Source organism: Solanum lycopersicum, chromosome 3, assembly GCF_036512215.1.
Source record: "Solanum lycopersicum chromosome 3, SLM_r2.1".
Lineage (NCBI taxonomy): Eukaryota > Viridiplantae > Streptophyta > Magnoliopsida > Solanales > Solanaceae > Solanum > Solanum lycopersicum.
The window spans coordinates 48,843,275-48,855,046 of NC_090802.1; the positions used below are offsets into that span (position 1 = coordinate 48,843,275).

At 37.0% G+C, this 11,772-nt stretch overlaps 1 long non-coding RNA gene across 1 annotated transcript; it reads left to right on the forward strand.

The window, feature by feature from the left end:
• Positions 1 to 913: 913 nt before the first annotated feature.
• On the forward strand, positions 914 to 7,052 carry LOC138347236 (uncharacterized). Its single transcript, XR_011220014.1, has 2 exons — positions 914 to 1,667; positions 6,807 to 7,052. It is a non-coding gene; the product is annotated as an uncharacterized lncRNA (long non-coding RNA).
• The last annotated feature ends 4,720 nt before the right edge of the window (positions 7,053 to 11,772 follow it).

The following is an 11,772-nucleotide window of genomic DNA, read 5'->3' on the forward strand; positions in this document are numbered from 1 at the left end:
ATAATTGAATCAGATAATGCAGAGTTTTTTGAAAACATTTATCCTTATAAAACTGAAAGTGAGTCAACAAGTGAAAGATCTAAACGACCACGAGAAGAATCAATGGAAAATATTCTAACTAGTGAGGAACCTAGGCGAAGTACTCGACAACGAAAATTTGTTTCTTTCGGACCAGATTTGGTAGGACTATTGCTTGAAAATGAGCCTCAAACATTTAAAGCAGCCATGTCTTCGTCAGAGTCAACTTATTGGAAAGAAACAGTCAATAATGAGATTGAATCAATTTTAAGCAATCACACTTGGGAATTAACTGATCTTCCTCCAGGAAATAAACCTTTAGGATCAAAATGGATCTTTAAAAGGAAATATGAAACCTGATGGGACTATTGACAAATATAAGGCTAGACTGGTAGTCAAAGGGTACAGACAAAAGGAAGGTCTGGACTACTTTGACACATACTCTCCAGTAACAAGGATAACATCAATTAGGATGTTAATAGTACTAGCAGCAGTGCATGATCTTAAAATCCACCAAATGGATGTAAAGTCAACCTTCTTAAATGGAGAGTTAGAGGAAGAAATTTACATGGAACAACCTGAAGGGTTTATAGTTCCTGGTAAAGAAAAGAAAGTGTGCAGACTTGTGAAGTCACTTTATGGACTCAAGCAAACACCCAAACAATGTCATGCTAAATTTGATCAAATAATATTGACAAATGGATTCAAGATTAACGAATGTGATAAATGTGTTTACATTAAAAACGTTGTTGACACCCAATTTTGGCTTAACATTTTTAAAAAATTCGTAATTTTGGGCCACAATACTAAGTCCGTCATTTGAGCCCATTTTGAGTCTTTATTTAGGTCAAAAAGAGGGGGAAGTAATTTTTCAAGAAAAGAAAAGGGGGGGGGGGGGGGAACCCTTCTTCCCCCCTATCCATCTCCTCTTCTCTCTTCCTCCCAAACCCTTCCCCTCTTTTTCTCCACAACCGCCAGCCGCCTCTCATCCTCTTCCCTTCCCCTCTCCTCTCTTCCTCCCTTAGCCGCCAGCCCCTCCCTTCTTCCCCTTTCCCCTTCCTCCTCTCCCTCTTTCCGTCAGCCCCTCTCACCCTTCCCCTCCCTCTTTTCCGTCAGCCCCTCTCCCTCACAGCCCTTCCTCTCTCTTCACAGCCGCCACCTCCCCTTCTTCCCTCTCCCGTCGCCTCCAGCCGCCTCTTCCTCTCCCCTTTTTCTCTTCCTTCCCTCTCTTTTTTCCCTCCTTCCAGCAACCCCTTTCCCCCTTTCCTCTTCCTCCCGTCGCCCTTTCCCCTTCTCTCACCCCTTCCTCCTTATCACAGCCCCCTTCCGTCCCTCTCGCTCCCTTTCTTTTCACCTATATTTTTTTTGCAGGCAGCAGCGATGCCAGCGAGAACCAGCAGCTTCCAACAACTCCGGACAGCAGCCACTAGCGACAACGACTCTGGCAAAGATGAGCAGTGAAACCACCAGGCAACAGGCTCCGACCACCGCTCCAGCAGCTCCATCCGGCAACAACAAACAACAGCTCCAACGGACAGCAGCGAGGAGACACCACCGACAACCACTCATATCGCGAATCGAAGCTCAGAGAAGCGAATCTAGCCCAGCTGATGAGAAACGGACAGCAGATTCCGTCTGCTTGAGCAAAGGTAAGGCGTTAAAGCTGTTTCACTTTTCTTGTAAGTGAATTAATTCTTGAATGCTCTCTGTTTGGTCATTGAAATGACCTCAATAATAAGAAGAAATCAATTTAAGTTTATATATTTTATATGTTGAAACTGGCCAATGAGAAAACTCTCCGTCGGTTTTGGAGGCCTTCCCATTTTGAAAGACGGAAAATTTAATCAAGTTTATATTATAAAGTGTTAAAGGGCCGATGAAAAATCTATCCGTCGGGTTTAGAGGCCTCCCCATTTTAAAAGACGGAATTTTAATTCAAGCTTATATATTCTAAAATTGTTAAATTGGCCAATGAGAAAACTCTCCGTCGGTTTTGGAGGCCTTCCCATTTTAAAAAGACGGAATTTTAATTCAAGTTTATATATTTTATATGTTGAAATGGCCGATGAAGAAATTACCGTCGATTTCCAAGGCCTCCCGTGTTAATAAGACGGATTTTTATTTTTATGTTATTAGTTGAGTTATTTATTTTGATTTATGTTTATTTGGTACTAAATCTTTCACTAAGTGTTTTTACAGGTACCCGGAGGTGCTTCTCCTTGAAATTATTCGAAAAAGTTTGAATTATAATTTCATTCGTTATTTTGTGAATATTGACGTTAGGCAAACTTTAGGCCGATAATTATTATTTTATTTTATTGTGTATATCGTGTGTTTTTTTATATATGTTTATTTTTACATTCTTCCTCAATTTGAAAGAAAAAATGAATTCAGTCGGGAATCACATTTGTGGATTCCGAAGGGTGTCTAACCCCTTCCCTTTGGAATAACTTGAACCCCTTACCTAGAATCGAACTGGTTTCGTAAATCATTTAATGGTATCCTTGTTTTTTCCTAAAATTAGGTGGCGACTCTTTTTTAAAACTCGATTATTTTTTAAAACTTTGTTAAAATTAAATCAATTAATTATTTTCTGAGTTGCCGCGACGTTTCGCCCTATTTCGAAAGAGTAGGGATGTAAACAGAATGACGACTCCACTGGGGAGTTTTAGAGGTTTTAACCAATATGAATTTAATTTTTTGTTTAAATTGAGGAAATTTTTTGTTTTATTATTATGTTATATCTGGTAATTTTATATTTTGCTGATTATTTGTTTATTGTATTTATTCATTATTTATCTTGTTGTGTATATATTTTTCATTGCATTCATGGCATCTTCCAATATGTATGCATAGTATATTAAAGGATGGTTTGCGGAACCGCAATCGGACTTTAAAATACTCAATCCTTTTTTGGAATGATCGGCAATTTATTGGTTCGTCATGCGTCTAATGGTTGTCGTGAATTCCAGCCTAAGTTGTCCACTTGGGTTCCAGTCTTTCAAAAGCACTCTTAGTCAACTAGTGTAGAGCCAAGCCAAATCCCGAAAATAGCGCATTTGAACTAAGATGACCAATACCCAAGGCGTGTTGGGTCTATTAGAAGACCACCTTAAGTCCAAAACAGCCAACGGCCTAAATGGACTTTCATATTTATGTGTTTAAATTTGAAGGATGTATACGTTGTTTGGGAAAATTATTGTCTCATAGTGTAACAATTAGATTATAGTTTGATTAGGTTAAAGAAATAGCTTCACCAGCTACGAGCCTACTTGAAGATATTGCCACCCGAAGATGATAAATCAAGAAAGCAGAAGGATATTTCATGAAGGCATAGTTTAGGGTCGTACCCCTGCGTGGGACTGATTATTTTGTATACATTTTCCCTATTATGTATTCACATTAGGTTTTATTCATAAAATCTGTATAAATTTGAGTTTTGGGGCAACGAAATAATTCAAATGACGTATACATCCTTCAAATCGATAGGCCTACCCTAGGCATAAAAGGGTCACTGTAACGATTCAAAAAAAAAGAATTATATAAATAAGAATAAATAGGTATTTAAGGGCATAATTGTCCTTTCACGTTTTAAATGAATAAATAAATAAATAAGTAAATAAATAAAATAGATTTGTATTTATTTATTTTAAATGTTATTTGACTAATTCTTGAATTAGTCTCCTAATCCAAATAGTCCTCTCTCTCTCACGCTTCTTAACTCCCTCTCTCACGTCCTCCATCTTCCTCACATTATTTCTGACAAAACATCAACAGTTTTCATGCTTGAAGAACTAACAAAAATTTTTTAAGCAAAAGAAAAAGTAATCAAAACGTCAAGGCTAAGAGAGGTTTGTCGAGAGAGGTGTACGTTGAAGTGAATTGGGAGTGCTTTGGAGGAGTTTTCCGGGCAACAACATCAAAGTTTGAACATCGATTAAGGTATGAGTTTTCTTCTCTCTCGGTCCCTTTCCCAAGAGACCCCTTAAGGTTCAAGATATTCATTCCGAAAACTAAGGTTGTTCCCTTTTGTATGTCCTTGTCACTAGCTCCCAATGAATTTTAGGTTGGGTATGATTGCTGGTAGATTTAGAGGTATATTGTGTTTTCGCGATGAATATGATTATGTTTGTGTACTTGGAATCGTATGAATGTCAATCATGTTTTCTTGAAATTAAGTATGTTACGGTGAATGAGGTTCTCTATGTAATGCTCCAAAAGTTTAATGTAATATGATTGTATTTATTGTGTATTTGATGTGTATAATGGATGTACAAGATGATGTTCATTATGATGAAGTATATAGTAATTGATTAACAATCTTTTAGCCAAACAAACCCATAAAAGATGCACTTAAAATGTGTTATAATAGTCTACGAATTTTCTTAGGAATTCAAGTGAAAATATTGATGAAAACGAATTGAAAAATGACCAAAAATTCCAGAAACAATGCAACTTTAATTTAGACTAAAGTTTAATGAAGGAAACCTGGAAATTTATTAAATTTTAAAGGAATGAGGCCGCCAGTGAACCTGGGACCTCACCTGTGAAGCTGCAGTAGCTCGCAGAAAAAGAAAAAAAAAACGGGGGGCTGGGGGGATTCGAAATCGGGTACAGGAAGAGGAAGAAAAGAAAAAAAAAGAGATGCTGGGGGCGGGAATCGAACCCCCGACCCCCAGTTCGGGAAAAAAGGAAAAGAAATGGGACTGAAGGGAATCGAACACGCGACCTGGGGAAAAGAGGGGAAGGGAATTAATTCAGTAAATTAAATGGGAGGCGTGGGATTCGAACCCACGACCTCCAAGTGCGCGCGAGAGAGGGAAAAATGGGAAGAAATAAAGCGTGAGGCGTGGGAATCGAACCCACGACCTCAAAGACTGTAGCAACGTAAAAAAAAATATATATATATATATATATGAGGGGCTGTGGGGGTTCGAACCCACCACCTCACAGCCTCCTCTTCAGCGAAAAAGAGAGGAAAAATAAGGGGATGTGGGGGTTCGAACCCACAACCTCCCTATTCAAGCGGATTTAATTAAAGATAATAATAATAATAAATTAAAATTCTAATTAAAGTTGGAAATTAATTCTCTCATGTAAATATTGAGATTTAATTTAGAATTTTAATTAAAAATAAAATATTAATTCTTTTATGTAAATATTGAGATTTAAATTAGAATTCTAATTAAATTATAAAATTATTCTTTCATGTAAATGATTGAAATTTAATTTAGAATTCTAATTAAAATAGAAAATTCATTATGTCACGAAAATGTTGAGATTTAATTTAGAGTTCTAATTTACGAATATTAGAACTAAAGTCAATGAAAAATATAAATGATATCCAAATAATTCAAGATTTGGGTTCTCATGTCCAAACCTCCATATTGATACATAAGTCATACGTGAGTGAAATATTCAAGAATAATATCATCTACTTAGATCAAAAATCAAAGATCTTGGCATATATACAAGATACATAAGTCTTGTAATACATAATCTTAGAAAAACAAGAATTCACTTAACGAACTATAAATGAAGCCTCATGGCTTGTATGTATAGATATATAAGTTTAACATACGTTCAAGAATAAGTGAACCTAAGATATAGTAATGAAATGAAGAATGTGGTGACAATCATGATGTGAGGTTAATGCATATGATGAGAGCAATCTCAAATGAGCCTAAGTAAATGTTACCGATACATACTCACCAATGAGAGTGTAAGATAATGAAGAGACCAGTCTCTATGAATACTCTAATAAAAATATTGAGTTTAAAACACTTAATACTAATGATGAGATGAGAAATCATCTATTGAGCTATGATGTCCTCATACTAGAAGCAAACTTCTATGATGTATGAGTTGAATGTAATGGAACTTTATACCGACCACCGATAGGCTAGCTATGAGTGGTGATGCCTTCTTTCGGGAAGGGCGGAGGTTCACGTAATTCTCATGAGATGAGACTGTCCGGCTTGCCGGGTATGGGTCTCCATACATCTCCTAGTCTTTGAACCTATATTGCCACTATAGGGATCTGGCGGGGTTAAATTCTCATATACGCTAGCATGTTATTGAATCGCTTTGGCCGGTGATTCCACCTCTTTTCGGTGTGGAGAAGACACTGGATTTCATGATGCTCACATGATCTATGTCGGTTAAAGTTAAAGTTCCCAATGAATGAATGAGGCCAGCCTTAAATGAATCATATAAAGAAATGAATGATACCGAAAGTGTTAGGATAGGATAATCAAGAGGTGAGCTAGATTCAGGTAATGACATTAGGTCATTCCTGATCATTGCACAGCAAACCCGATGAAAGTCTTAAACTACAACATAGGTATAGCTGGTGTTCGCACTGGCCTATGAATGAATTGAAATGAAATACGAATGAATGAGTGAAGCAGACTCTGTGTTTGCTAAAGAAGGCTCCCTAGTTGAGGTCCCATATGTTGAGCCCTCATTTTGGAAAGTCTTAAAGTTAAGTCTATGATAATAAGGTCTCATGGTATATGAATGAATAATATAAAAGAAAGTATGTGTTATATGTTATGTGTTATATGAATATGTTATGTTTTGTGTGCCATACAATAATTATAATGATGCACGTCACTCTCATGGCATCACTTTCCCAATCTCAATTTGGCAAGTCCACTGACTTGACTTCCAAAAATCATGTTGTTAGGAAAGAGCTATTCTTTCTCATGCATGTCCCTGGTGTGTACTTGCATATACTCATACTTAGTACAAGTGTGTACTAATTCCATACGAACATCTACATTTAGGTGCAGGCACAGGTGGACGCTTGAGCTACATGTTCGTTGTCGCAGCTATCCGGACATCAGTATTCATCCGGAGTTTGGTAGGTCCTCATGCTTTTGAGGATGCTACTGTTTTACATTCTAGCGTAGTTTTAGAGTTGAGCTAGTGGGGCATGTTCCACTAGCGTTTCTTTCCTGTTTTGGTTCAAACTTTGTATTGGTGCTATTTTGGCCGATATACAATTAATACTTAATGAATTATTTCTTTCAGTTGCTTATCTCTTAAATGTTAGATGGTTGATGATGAACGATTACGAAATGTTAAGAATGTTCAGCAAGTATGATTAAAGAATCAAAAATTTCAAATTTTCCGCTAAAATTAATCTATGTAAAGTAAGAATGACGTAAGCAGGCTTGTCTGCGACCTTTGAGAGGTCAACGACGCCGGTCTCGTCTGGGGTCTAGATTCTGGTCGTGACAGTCACATATTTGTATAGGACGCGCAATAGTTGTTTGTGTGCTATGTGATATATTAGGTTTGTCTTTAATTAAAACAGTATTTATGTGTTTTTTCATTATTTGTGTGATATTTTGCATTATTCATTATGTACAGGAACTAACACTTTTACATTTTTGAGTTGTTCTTCTTTAAAGTGAAACGTTGATTTATGTCTCAATTCAGAAATTATTATTTGTCCAAAGTTGCAAGAGGACAAGAGGATTAGCGAAATTAGAGTCCTCGCATTTCTCAATTATATCACGTCAAAACGATAAATCAGGGGAGTATTTGACTATGAGGTCGCATTCACTTATTTTTATTATTATTTTGCATGCCGGTTCTCCTCTCACATATTTCTCATATTTTTGTAGGGATATCGTACCCGACATCAGTCGGGGATGGTCATAATAATGTCTGGATCTCGTGAAAATTAGAAGGAGACAAAGATTCAAGAAAACATTCAAAAAGAGTACAACAAATCGTTACTGTATAAATTCACATGGTACATTCAACAGACAGTATAAATATTGATGATTAAGAGGCTATAAAATATATTGGTGAAAATAAAAAAAATAAAAAAAACCTCATGACTATAAATTTCAGTGGCATTGGACCTACGAATTTCTTTGAGTTGTCTAAATCTTTAGGGAAAATACCCAAGTACCCCCTCAACCTATGTCCGAAATCCCAGAGACACACTTATACTATACTAAGGTCCTATTACCCCCCTGAAATTATTTTATATGTAATTTTCTACCCCTTTTTAGCCTACGTGACACTAGTTCGGAAAAAAAAGTCAACCATCGTTGGACCCACAAGATAGTGCCACGTAAGCTAAAAAGGGGTAAAAAATTATTAATAAAATAAGTTAAGGGGGGTAATAGGACCTTAGTATAGTATAAGTGTGTCTTTGAGATTTCAGGCATAGGTTGAGGGGGTACTTGGGCATTATCCCAAATCTTTAAATTATTATATGCCTTATCTAGCCGAATTACGCGTACCTGATTCTCATGTTAATGAGATACGTAGGCAACCCTTCTTGGGTTCGGTATAATCTTCTCAAAAAAAAAGATTTTATAAAAATCGTTTGTGCATAATTTCTCAGTCATATCTGCCGAACTACGCGTACCTGATTCTCATTTTGGTGAGATACGTAGGCAACCCTTCTTGGGTTCGGTATTATCTTTTTCAAAAAGAAAAAAAAAGATAGTTTGTGCATATTTTCCAAGTCATACCTGCACGAACTACGCGTACCTGATTCTCATTTTAATGAGATACGTAGGCAACCCTTCTTGGGTTCGGTATAATCATTTTTCAAAAAAATAAAATAAAATTATTTGTACATACTGTAAGAGTCATGTCTTCAACTCGGTCGGAACCTATGCAGTTAAGAGCGTGTAAATACATTCGATATGGTTGAAAAGACTGGTTTTACGGTGAACTACAGATTCTCGTGGTACCTCTTATCTGTACTTTTGTGATGCTTGAAAATTCTCTTGCATTCAATCAAGATAAGAATAAAACTAACCTTATGTTTCATGTGCATTGTGTGGTGAGATTTTGATCAAAGTTCAATTGTGTTACACTGTTGATCTAGAACTTGACCTGAATGTTTTTCGAGGCGAAATCATGAGTAATGTTTGGTTTGAGAAAGGATTGTAGGCCTTTTTGACCCGATTGTGCCTTTCAAAGCCTACCAAATTACATTAATCCCTAGCTTTCCCATTTGAGCCTGAAACTTTCATTTGGACAACTACATCTTAACCACTACCCTTTTGAGTGCTTACGAGCACTATCCTCTCTTGGCCCAACCTTCTTGAGTGCACAAAGAATGTGCAAATTATAAAAGGAGATCAATGTTTGAAATTTCAAAAAGCAAAGATATTGAGTCTCTCAAAATCAAGGAAGCAAAGACTCTAGAGAAAAAGAGAAAAAAAAAGTGAAAAAAATAAAGAAAGGCAAAAAATTACTTTACAGGACCAGTGAAAGGTTGGAAGGAAAATACTCAAAAAAAAGGAAAAATTATTATAATAAAGAAGTGAATAAAGAAAAGCTTCAACGAATAAGGAATCAAAAGAAGAAAAAAAAGAAAAAAAAAGAAAAAAAAGGGGAAAGTGTTCAAAATGAGAATTCAAAAGAATTTGAAAGCTGGGAGAACAATGAAGAGGATCTAACGCCAAAGGCGTACCAATCATTAAGAGCACAAATTCTGTGTAACACTCAAGGAGGAATTCAGTCACTTTTATCTCAAATAAATATCCTACCCATCCCTAAACCTACGTTACAAGCCAATGACAAGCCCTACATGATCTCATTCCAAATGTTCTCACATTAGTGGAGATTTACATTAGGGTCAAGCATATGGTATCACAGTTGTGTGCATTGAACATTCTTGTGAGTGTGAGTGCACTCTGAAAAATGTCCTATAACCAAATGTTTCAAATATGTGTGAAATAGGACTAGCCTTTGTCGCGAGGGCACTTGAAACATGAGGATTGATACAATTCAAAATCTTTGTTTGAAACAAGATGAACGGATCTTGTCAATCCTTAAGTATATTTGAGGTACCACTTGAAGCAGTAGGAATTACCTTAATTCAATCTTACAAAAAAAAAAGATTTACCTGCAATCTTAACTGTTGGTACCAATCGTGGTGAAGATTTGACTATCTCATCGCATTTTTGTTTTTGAAAAAAAAAAGAAAAAAAATTGTCTTTTGAGTTGTTCATTATAAAAGGTGTTGTTAACTTAATCTTATATGCGTTAGATGCCTATTTTACTTCATTGGATTGTCCATTCCAAAATGTGATATGTCTTGTTTTAGGTTTTGAATATAGCAAGAATACCATTTGCATATTCCATCATGCTCATATTGTGCATTTTCTACTGATAATCTTTCAGATTCTTTGCAGCACTCATCATCCACAGGAGGGGAACTACGTTTGACCTGATTCCTGCTTCAATGGGATACGTAGGCGCCACAACGGCTCGGTCATATACCCAGTAAGATTTCCATTTCTCTTCATAATGGAAACTGGGACAGAATTTTTGAGAGGATCTCAAAAATTCATTTAAAGTTGGAAACATTATCGAGCCATCCACCTCGTTACAGTGGAACATTATCGAGCCATCCACCTCCTTACAGTTGGAACATTAATGAGACATCCACCTCGTTACAGTGGAACATTATCGAGACATCCACCTCATTACAGTGGAACATTATCGAGCCGTCCACCTCGTTACAGTTGGAACATTATCGAGCCGTCCACCTCGTTACAGTTGGAGCATTATCAAGCCGTCCACCTCGTTACAGTCGGAACATTATCGAGACATCCACATCGTTACAGTTGGAACATTATCAAGCCATCCACCTCGTTACAGTTGGAACATTATCGAGCCATCCAGGCCTCGTTAAAAATCATGCATCAAGAGTTAATTCATGCATTGCGAGTCAATATTTTTGCATCGCGAGAAGATTTCATACCTCGCAGATAATTCATGCATCGCGAGAAGATTCCATACCTCGCAGAAAATTCATGCATCGCAGAAAATTCATGCATCGCAGAAAATTCATGCATTGCGAGTTCATATTCATGCATTGCGAGTTCATATTCATGCATCGAGAGTCAATTCATGCATCGAGAGTTAATTCATGCATTGCGAGTTAATATGCATGCATTGCGAGTCAATATTCATGCATCGCGAGAAGATTTCATACCTCGCAGATAATTCGTGCATCGCGAGAAGATTCCATACCTCGCAGAAAATTCATGCATCGCGAGAAGATTTCATGCCTCACAGAAAATTCATGCATTGCGAGTTCATATTCATGCATCGAGAGTCAATTCATGCATCGATAGTTAATTCATGCATTGCGAGTTAATATTCATGCATTGCGAGTCAATATCCTGCATCGCGAGAAGATTTCATACCTCGCTGATATTTGTGCATCGCGAGAAGATTTCATACCTCGCAGATAATTCATGCATCGCGAGAAGATTCCATACCTCGCAGAAAATTCATGCATCGCGAGAAGATTTCATGCCTCGCAGAAAATTCATGCATTGCGAGTTCATATTCATGCATCGAGAGTCAATTCATGCATCGAGAGTTAATTCATGCATTGCGAGTTAATATTCATGCATTGCAAGTCAATATTCCTGCATCGCGAGAAGATTTCATACCTCGCTGATATTTCTGCATCGCGAGAAGATTTCATACCTCGCAGATAATTCATGCATCGCGAGAAGATTCCATACCTCGCAGAAAATTCATGCATCGCGAGAAGATTTCATGCCTCGCAGAAAATTCATGCATTGCGAGTTCATATTCATGCATCGAGAGTCAATTCATGCATCGAGAGTTAATTCATGCATTGCAAGTTAATATTCATGCATTGCGAGTCAATATTCCTGCATCACGAGAAGATTTCATACCTCGCAGATAATTCATGCATCGTGAGAAGATTCCATACCTCGCAGAAATTCATGC